Raw genomic sequence first — 10,466 nt, forward strand, 5'->3', positions numbered from 1 at the left:
CTCACCATCAACTATATTGAGACCTAACTAAAGAATGGGTACCCTCAGTTCCTATAGAATGCTACCTCCCACATTCTATCTGTCTCCCATCTATTCTACAATAGAACATCTATTCTACCTGCCAGATCTCCCATCTGGTTATTGTTCCCCTTGATTAGATTGTCAAGGACATATTACAGATAAGCTGAAGACCCCCAGCATTACTCACAATCAGAATCGGGGGAGGCAGGGAGCTAAAAAAATCCTGCTGAGCAATGATGTGAGGTGGGAGAAACTGGGTTGTTCAGCTATTATACACAGCACTGACAATGAACTACATTAACCTATGGGATTCCTTCCTCCAGACATCGAAGCTTTAGGGTCAACCTGATATAGATAGTTAAGATTCAAGATTCAAGCTTCAAATCTATTTCTCAAGCATACATCGAAACATACAGTACGGTTGTCTGTATTAACAGCCAGTGCACCAGAGGGTGTCCTGGGAGCAGTCTGCAAGTTCCGCCACACATTCTAGTGCCAACATAGCATGCCCACAATGCCCAGCAGAATAACACAGAGCACAACAAAACAACACAAAAAGCAACAAAACAAAATAGCAAAGATTAATAACAATGAAGTTATTAATTAATAATGACCCACCCAGTCAACACACTTTTCGTCCCTCTTCCCTCCGGGAGAAGGCTCAGGAGCTTGAAGACTCGTACGGCCAGATTTGGGAACAGCTTCTTTCCAACTGGGATAAAACTGCTGAACGGATCCTGACCTGGATCTGGGCTGTACCCTCCAAATATCCGGACCTGCCTCTCAGTTTTTTTTTGCACTACCTTACTTTCCACTTTTCTATTTTCTATTTATGATTTATAATTTAATTTTTTAATATTTACTATCGATTTGTAATCCAGGGAGTGGGAAGTGCAGAATTAAATATCGCTGTGATGATTGTACATTCTAGTATCAATTGTTTGGCGACAATAAAGTATAAAGTAGAAATATAACAAAGATTAGAAATAAGTTTCTCGGGAAGAAGAAATGTGATCTATATACAGCAAGGATGATGAGTATGTTTCTTCCACCAAATGATGTGCCTTTTAGTTATTAGCTCAAAAGTATTGTGTCTATATCCTAAACAGGCACGAGAGTGAGTTTCACTATCAAAAGTATCCTAAATGGCAAACTAATAAACTACATGGTCTCTCAGCTAGGGCAAGAGTCCATGGTGTCAGATCCAAAAATAGCAGAAGTGCTCTCTGTGGTAAACTGGGCAACATTAATGCCTCAACCTGTATTACTGAAACAGGTTGACCCACGGTCTTGTTACTGTCCCTGCAAGTTTGCTGTATAAAAAATTTGCGGCTGACCTTCAAAGTATCCCAGCTTATAAAGTGTAAAGTAGAGGAGGTAGTGAAACTGGCTCACAATTCTAGCAACTCAGATTTGATCCTGACCTCCAGTGCAGTCTGTATGAAATTTGTGATCACTCTGTAAATATGTGGGTCCGCTTTTCCCACTCCTCAAAGGAATCTAGTTGCTCAGTTAATTGGTTAGTGTAAAATGCCCCCAGTGTAGGTTGCTGGTAGGAAAACTGAGGGGGGCTTTATGGGCATATATAAAAGAACCTTGAGGTTGCAAAAGAGGCTGCAGAGTTACAAGTGACCCTTTTCACAGAAGTTTTCAATGACTTTTCTTCAACAGGAATCCCACAACAGTAGGGTTCAACTATGTTTATAACTTATAATTGGAAGATAAACCCCTAAGGCCAAAAATCAAAATGACAAACAGAAAACCAGGCAGCGCAGTCCAGGCATCCACCACTCACTGAGTAAAAGACTTATCCCTCTCACATTCAATGCATGTCCTAGGAGGGGAAGATAAACCATCTTTCCCTTCTAGGTGCCAACCAACTAACTAAGAATTATCAGTCTGAGAGTAGTGCTTATTGTACAAGTGTCCTGTTCATATTTTAACACTTTAAGGGGTAGTTAAAGTACCTTTTCAACAATCAAGTCAATCAATATCTATACGACATTTTACAACTGAGGAAGGCCTTTTCATACTGCTTTAATGTATGAAATGGAGTAGATAATATATATATATATAGCAGGCTCCCTCCAACTACAATGTGACTATTATCCAGTAAGCTGTGAGTGTGACAAAGTCTGCAGATGCTGGAATCTGGAGCAACAAACATTGTGTTGGAGGAACTCAGTGGGCTGAGCAGTACCTGTGCGGGGAAAGAAACTGTTGAAGTTTTGGGTTCATTTCCCTCCGTAGATGCTGCATGACCTGCTGAGTTCTTCCAGCGTTTTGTGTATATTGATTAGTGGCAGATTCTGGGCGCTGCTGATGAAAATATGAGTGGAATGAAATGAGTTAGGGTAGGATTATTGTAAAACAAAATGGGTACTTTATGGTCAACATGGACTCTATGTACCATAGTTACTACCTATTATGCTGCTGGTGTTTACAACAATGATGGTCCTCCATCTCTGTCTGTCCTTGGCCATCTTGTCTACTGTGTCCCAGGTGTGGTTCAGGGTCCTGATTTCTGACTCTATGGTAAGGCATCAAGTTGTCTTTGGTCTACCGCATTTTCCCTATCCTTCAGGGGTCCAATGAGTGCTGTCTTGATGATAGAGTTGACCTCTCTTCTCATCACATACCAATCCATCTCCATCGTTTGTTCATGATGATTGTGGCCATGATAACACTGAAGGAGTAGAGTGTGGTTGGAGATCTTTTTTGGCCAGAAAATACAGAGGATCTTCCAGAAGGCCTATTTCAGTGTTTTATGCTTCTATGACTTGTGCATGGGTAGCAAGATTAAAGGCACATTTGCAGTAACTGTGTTACAGATTAGAGGGTCCCTATTAGTTGCAATTCAGTATTTAAAAATAAAATTATATTTTACCCAAATAGACAAAAAACCCTGTGAGAAGATCATACTCCATTAATTTGACTTGAGCTGGAGAACAGCTGTGGCACAAGAACCCCCACTCAATACATGTTTGTTTAAAATGCTCCTCCAAAGCTGTCCAATATAAATTCCTGCCCAGACCCTAGTCTTTATGACTTTATTATCGCACTGTTGTCTCTACCAATTAATTACAAACCCAATGTTAAATCTGACTCTCACTTGTAAACATAAAGATATAGAAAGAGAATATTCTTTTATTCAACAAAATGTGCCATCATTATCTTCATCACAGGTGGCTATGTGAATCGTGCTATTCTGAAGATAGTGACCTAAAATCACAGATTGTTATGACTTGATGAGAGTTTGCCATTCTTACCATAGCTCTAAACTATGAAATTTTATAAGAAATATTTTCTTTCTTTTTCAATCTTTTTATTAAGTTTCAAAATTAAACATAACAATAATAGTAATGATACATAGAGACCGGGATTACAATAATAACAGTTAAGATGTACAAGCACAAATTCCAAGTAGCAAATATAGTTTAGCCTCCCAACCTCATAGTAATTGACCATGAAAAAGATATTTTATAAAGAGAAAAAGAAAATCTCCTAAACTAAAAAGAAACTAAACTAAAAAAAAACAAACAAAGCTTGGGCTGTCATATTACCTCGACTAAAATTATTTGTCGTTAACTCCACTCCTCTATACATGAACAAAAAAAAAATTACTACCAAGGATTCAGAAAGGGTCAACTTACATCATATGAAAATATTAAATAAATGGCCTCCAAGTTTCTTCAAAGTTAACTGAAGGATCTAATTTTTTCCAAGTTTAGGCATGCTATCGTTTGGGAAAACCATGGAAATGTAGTGGAGAATTAGAATCTTTCCATTTAGATAAAATGGATCTTCTGGCTATTAATGTAAGTGGAGGTTGGTTGTAGGGGATTCGTAGCCTGTTCCTTAGTTAGAGCCTTCAGCATTTTGGGCATCGAGGGAGAGAGGAAGAGGAGAGCCATGGAGTCATAAGTAGCTAGCCATCTGGACACAAGCTGGGGTTTGATCAGCCCTGTCTGGGTCACCTGGAGGAGGTTGTATGATGTTGAAAGACCCGAAACACCCGATGATTCCAGGAACATCACTGAAGATGTGTCCAGAAGCATCAATAGATGTATGTACACAGCTAACAAATGCAATTAGACGACAAGCTGACATGGATAAAAGACTAGAGAATATCACTGGTAGTCCAAAAATTGCAGTAATAGGATGAGGTTGTAAATAAATACACAGAACTGCTGAAATAATATCAAAAATATCTTTCCAATATTTTTCTAAAAGAGGACAAGACCAGAACATATGTGTCAAGGAAGCTACCTCAGGATTACTTCTATCACAAATAGGATTTATATGGCAATAAAAATGTGCTAACCTATCCTTGGACATATGAGCCCTGTGAACCACTTAAAACTGTATCAAGGCATGTCTGGCACACATTGAAGAAGTATTGACTAATATAAGAAATATTTTTACACTCCATCAGCATTTTCTCTTTTGCTAGTTTGAGCTACTCAATTGACAACATTAAAATGTTTAAAAGCAGTTTATAAAGGCTCTGAATATCTCAGTGAATTCTATTTCTAAAATAAACTATCCAGAAACATAGTTTCATCTGAATATTTCAGAGTTCTCTCTTTTATCAGCCTCCTCATTTGACAAATGCAAAGATTAAAGGTTAGCTTTATATATCACATATACGTTGAAACATAGAGTGAATTGCAAAGTCTGTGTCAAGAATGTGCTGAGGGTAGCCTGCAAGTGTTGTCATGCTTCTGACACCAACATAGCATGCTACTGATATATTTTACTGATAAAAAATTCTATTGATGTCTTTTATAAACCCACTGACTCCCACAGCTACCTGGACTATACCTCTTCCCACACTGTCACTTGTAAAATTGCCATTCCCTTCTCTCAGTTCCTCCGTCTTTGCCGCACCTGCCCTCAGGATGAGGCTTTTCATTCCAGAACAACTGAGATATCCTCTTTCTTCAAAGAAAGGGCTTCCCTTCCTCCACCATCAACGCTACCCTCACCCACAGCTCTTCCATTTTGCGCACTTCTGCTCTCACCCCTTCCTTCCGTCACCCTGCCAGGGATAGGGTCCCTCTTGTCCTCACCTACCACCCACTAGCCTCCACATCCACCACATAATTCTCCATAACTTCCACCATCTCCAACAGGATCCCACCACCAAACCCATCTTTCCATTCCCCCACTTTCCACAGGGATTGCTCCCTACTCAACTCCCTTGTTCACTTGTCCCTCCTCACTGATCTCTCTCCCAGTACTTATCCTTGCCGGTGTAACAACTACTCCTTACCTCCTCCCTCACTACAATTCAGGGCCCCAAACAGCCCTTCCAAGCGAGGCGACACTTCACCTGTGAGTCTGTTGTGGTCATCTTCTGTATCCAGCGTTCCCAGTGTGGCCTCCCGTATATCCATGAGACCCAACGTAGACTGGGAGACAGCTTTGCCGAGCAACTACGTTCTGTCTGCCAGAAAAAGCGAGATCTACTGGTGGCCACCCATTTCAGTTCTACTTTCCATTCTCATTCCAATATGTCAGTCCATGGTCTTCCCCACTGCCACAATGAGCTCACACTTAGGTTGGAGGAGTAACACCTTATACTCTGTCTGGGTAAGCTTCAACCTGATGGTAATCTCAAACTTCCAGTAATTGTCCACCCCATTTCACCATTCCCCATTCTTGTTTCCCTCTCTCATCCTATCTGCTTACCTACCCATCACCTCCCTCTGGTGCTCCTCCCTCTTCCCTTTCTTGTATGGTCTTCTATTCTCTCCTATCAAATTCCTCCTTCTTTAGCCCTTTATCTCTTTCACCAATCAACTTCCATCTCTTTACTTTACCCCTTCTCCCTCTCCCAGTTTCACCTATTACCTACCACCTTGTACTTCTTCCTCCCCTCCTCCACCTTCTTATTCTGACATCCCCTTCCTTTCCAGTCCTGTTGAAGGGTCTCGGCCTAAAGCGTCGACTGTTTACTCTTTTCCACAGATGCTGTCAGACCTGCTGAGTTCCTCCCGCATTTTGTATGTGTTGCTTTGGCTTTCCAGCATTTGCAGAATTTCTCGTGTTGGTATGCCCACAACTTACCACCCCTAGGATGTGGGAAGAAACCAGAGCACTAGGAGAAAACCCACATGATCACAGGGATAACTCTTGACAGATAGTGGCGCGATATAATTCTGTTCGGTGATCATTAGCGCTGTAAAGCGTGTGCACAAACTGCTACATTACCATGAGTGTATCAATAAATAGAATGCTACCAAGAACTACATAAAAATCAGAATCAGGTTTAAAAATCACTGGCATATGTTGTGAAATCTGTTGTTATGCAGCAGCAGTACATTGCAATACATAATAATAAAAAAACAATAAAATAATTAAGAAATATATTAAAAAATTAAATTAACTAAGTAGTTCAAAAAGAGAGCAAAAAAAAGGAAAAAAGAATAAAAAATAGTGAGGTAGTGTATGTGGGTTGATTGTCCATTCAGAAATTTGATGGTAGAGTGGGAGAAGCTGTTCCTGAAATGTTGAGTGTGGGTCTTCAAGTTCCTGTAACTCCTCCTTGATGGCAGAAATGAAAAGAGGGCTTGTCCTGGGTGATGGAGGTCCTCTATGATGGATGCTGCCTTTTTGAGGTATCGCCTTTTGAAGATGTCCTTGACTCTGGGGAGACTAGTGCCCATGATGAAGCTGGCTAGGTTTATAACTTTCTGCAGGTTGTTCCGATCCTTTGCGGTTGTTCCTTCATTATAAATGATGAATCAACCACTTAGAATGCTCTCCGGGGTATATCTTCAGAAATTTGTGAGAGTCTTTGGTGACATACCAGTCTCCTCAAATGCCTAATGAAATATAGTCGCTGTCGTGCCTTCTTTGTAATTGCATCAATGTGTTGGGCCCAGGATAGATTTTCAGAGACGTTGACACCAAGGAACCTGAAACTGCTCACCCTTTACATTGCTAATCCCTTGATGAGGACTGGTGTATGTTCCTCTATGGTTGCTGCCTGACCTGCTAAGTTCTTCCAGCACTTTGTGTTTTTTGTTCCATCTACTACATATCAAACACAAGAGTTCTGTAGGTATTGGAAATCCACAGCAACACACACAAACGCTGGAGGAACTCAACAGGTAAGGCAGCATCCATAGAGAGGAATAAAGAGTCAACATTTTGGGCCAAGACCCTGCCTGACCTGTTGAGTTCCTCCAGCATTTTGCATGTGTTACTGCATCATATCCTACCTGTGCAAAATATTTACCACTTTGACCTTTTAGAAATCTTTCCACTCACACCTTACATCTACAGACATCCCACCCTGCAAAAACTCATTTCAGGGAGGTAGCACCCCCGCCCCGCAACCCCATATTCCTCCCCCCCGCTCCAGTCGACATCCAAGGGTGCATGTATACAGGACATATGATTATGAAAGAATGCAACAATTTATTTAATCACACATTGAAACTATTTCCACACACACACACATACACACATACATATATATATATATATATATATATATATATATTCCTTGTTGAGTATTTTGATGGCAGTCTCAAAGCTAATAGCTAAACGTTAACAAATAGCTTTTCTATTTCTTTTGGAAACTTTCCTTGTACTATGATGTGGCTTGCTTGGCAGATTTGAGCATTTTGCCAGAAGTCTCAACCTCATAGCAGTCTGTGTCAATGAATTTGTTAATTTTGCAAGACATCAGATTTGCAAGTGTTTTGTGAGACAGCTGACTTCTGAATTCTGTCTTAATGTGACACACCATGCTGAATGCCCTTTCTACATCACAATTAGAATTTGGCAGCACCAAAAGCAGCTTCATCAACTGGCAGAGCTCTTTGAATCTCAACTGCCATGTGCTCACAGATTTTACTTTGGACAGCTTCCCCCAGAACTCATCAACTGGCAAACTTTTGTAGTTTGGCACCAGTCCTTCAAGGTTAGTTGAGACATAATCCAGGACTTCCAAGTAGAGCTGTTCTCTTGCATCTGCCTTGATCACATTTGGAAATCTCTCTGCCAGAGTCAAAATCTGGTCTGGATTGACCTCATCTTGGCTCTCTGTATTGACCACTGACAGATTTTTCAAGATTTTTTGAAAGCACCTGACGTAGAATGCTCTGGCATCTTTGAAGAACTGCTTTGTCTTGTAAGGGGGATCTCTTGTGCTTTCTCGCTTAGCAACTGCCTCCTTGCCAGGTACTCAGTAAAAAGCTCTTCACTGGGTGGTGAATTTCAGGGTTGCTCACATCTATCTCCTGAATGTTCTGTTCTCTCAGTACCTTTGGCTCAATAAATCTGCTTGCTATGTCATGCAGGAGCTCTCCTACACTCTGATCCAACTTGAAGAGGATAGGTGCCTTGTTTTGAAAAATCAAATTGAATTTGTCAAAACATTGTGTGACATTATGGAGAAAGCATGTGTATATCTTCATTTGGGGGTCTTTCAGCCTCTTCTCAATATGAGATGACTTTTGATTCTCACTCTTTGACTTAAAATATGAAATAAAGGCTGGCCATTGGTGCAGCAGGTCGTCCAAAACTTTTCCTAAAGAGAGCCAGTGTGTAGGACAATGCTTTTGTACTCTCTGCTGGGCAACATTGCAGAACTCTTGAAACTGTTTTAGGTCTTCTCTTCGTTTGGAACTTTTCTCAAAGTAGTAGTAGATGTCTATGAGCAGTTCTTCAGGTGACATTGAGAGCTCCTTAGCAGCAGTTTTGGCACAAATGTTGACCAGGTGACTTGGACAGCCAACGCTGTAAATATGAGGGGCCTGTGCTTTCACTCTTGATAAGACAGAGTCGTTTTTGCCAATCATCACATTGCAGTTATCACTGCTAAATCCTACATAATTAGACCGTTCAAGGCCTTTGTCATGCATGGATGATGCAATGCAGTTGAATACGTTTTCAGCTATGTCATCATTGCACACTGGCACGTCTACAAATCCAACTGTTACCTTATCCTGTGTTTCATTCTAGTACCTGGCTAAAATGGCACATTCCTTCTCACACATGATATCGTTGCTTTCATCAACCAAAATACTGTCTGGCCTTTTTTCTGTCCGGATGAACTTGTGCAGATCCTCTGAACATTCAGGTTCCAGTGCCATGTTCACAATTGCTGCTGTCTTGGTTGATGAGCAGGCATAGTTTTTTGCTATTTCTGTACTTATATTATATTATCAATAGACAATAGACAATAGACAATAGGTGCAGGAGTAGGCCATTCACTGTGATCATGGCTGATCATCCACAATCAGTACCCCGTTCCTGCCTTCTCCCCATATCACTTGACTCCGCTATCTTTATCATGGAGTCGTTTTTTTATTCTATTACAACTGTAAGCACGCCTACAGGGAGTTTGGCCTCATCACGTAGGACATCAATAGAGTAGCTCCTTAGCAGCTAGCCAGCTAGTTTAAATAACGTTAGCTATGCTAATGAACGAATGACACCTGTTAAACTCACCTCAACATGTCTTTTACAGTCATTTGGGCAATAGAAAAGTCACTGTGTCAAACAGTGCAGTGAGCAACACTGTCATTATTTTTGACCCCTATTAGGCAGGGGTACACTTTAGTGTAGTCTGGGGTGAAGTGCATTTTATTTTTTATTAAACACTCTGCCATGGCGGTGCAGGACACTAAACTGAACTGATGGAGAGACAGAGGTCAACTGTAAAGTCCGCTCACGGAGAAAATTGATAGGTCTACTTAGCACAAAAAGAGACCAATCAGGATGCTTGTTCTCGCTCTCGCTCTCCCTCTCAAAAAAATCCATTTCCAGGATATTGTATATAATTTGCGGGTGTCGGGGAGCTGCCATCAATACGCGGGAGACTCCCGGAACTTCCGGGAGAGGTGGGATGTCTGCATCTATGCTCTCTAGTTTTAGACTCTCCTATTCTGGAAAGAAGACAGTGACTATCTACCCTATATATTCCTCTGATAAACTTGATCTGAGAGAAATCAACCCCTCCGCACGGCTGCAATCATTACCGAGGATTTTGGTCTGAGGAAAACTTTGGAAAAAGCACAAAAATAAATTGCTATGTTGTGGAGAATAGAGTATTACTGCAGCCCAAAATAAATGCTTTATAGTGGTAAAGGAGAAGACAAAGATTTTTAAAAATACAGATTGAAAGAAAAGAGCTGGCACTCTATATATAGACATTTGCAAATCCTTGTCAGGGAGTTTCAAAGAACCTCAAACCTAAAGAGTACTTTCAACGTGTGATCAATATTGTAATGAAGGAAATGCAACACCCAGTTTTGCCCACATCAAGTTCTCCAAGTTTCATTGAAGTGATAATGACAAGATGATTCTTTGGCAATTGTGAATAAAGTGAACAAATGTGTGAGAGAAAAGAAATAAAGAGCTGCATTTACAAAGTGATTGTTATGCTGTCATGATGTTCCAGAGCAGTTTGCAATCAATGAAGTACT

Source organism: Mobula birostris, chromosome 25, assembly GCF_030028105.1.
Source record: "Mobula birostris isolate sMobBir1 chromosome 25, sMobBir1.hap1, whole genome shotgun sequence".
NCBI lineage: Eukaryota > Metazoa > Chordata > Chondrichthyes > Myliobatiformes > Myliobatidae > Mobula > Mobula birostris.